We start from the raw sequence: 870 nt of genomic DNA on the forward strand, positions 1-870 counted from the left end.
GTGTGGGCAGCCCCCCTCCCCACCGCTGACTTACCAAGCCAGGTCCTCTGAGTAAGGGTGATGATCCAGAGCAAAGGAGAGGGGACGCCCCCCGCCTTGGAGTCCCTACCCATTGTCCCACCCCCATGCTTCCTTTAGCCCTCGTGTTGTCACACTCAAAGGCCGGGCCCCCTCCTTCATTCCCACCCTCTGAGACCCTCCATCAGGGCTGGGCATTGGGCTGGCATGGCATAAATTGCGGCTGCAACACCTCTCAACTGCTCTGGAGGGCGCATCCAGCAGGTGGCGCTGTCTGAGTGGCACAGTGACACATACTGGAACAATGCTTGGGGAGCACATGTGGGTCAGAGCAGCAGGGGGGCAACTAGTGGAGCAGGGTAGGTGGGAGTGGGCAGGGCAGAGCCAGGGCCCTTTTCCCAACCATCACCCCGTGGGGCTGCCGTTTTTGGAAACCTAGTTGGACCCTGCTGCCACAGCCAAGAAGAAAGTAATGGTGTTCCAAACACGGTATTAGTCTACAAGCCCTCCATGAGCCAGGGTCGTCCGCCAAGGGACCTTTGTGGCGTGGCGGGATTTGTGCCTCCGCCGTACAAATAGCCCTCTTCGTTCGCCCAATCATTTGTCCCCGTGGCCACTCCACAGGCTGATTGGCGCTCGTGACTGGGAAATGACTGCCAGAAGGGATTTCCTCTGAGCCAAGAGATTCTCCTTACACACCTAGAAATGGCTCTGAAAACTCACTGAGTTGGCAGCTGTCTAATCTGCAGTCCATGGAGCTCAGGGCTGGGGAAATAGCCCTTCAGATGCCCTCTGTTCTGTATCCCTTAAAGGCCATTTTCACTCATTATCTGTGGCAAAAGACTCTGGGAG

Source organism: Caretta caretta, chromosome 14 (genome assembly GCF_965140235.1).
Source record: "Caretta caretta isolate rCarCar2 chromosome 14, rCarCar1.hap1, whole genome shotgun sequence".
Taxonomy (NCBI): domain Eukaryota; kingdom Metazoa; phylum Chordata; order Testudines; family Cheloniidae; genus Caretta; species Caretta caretta.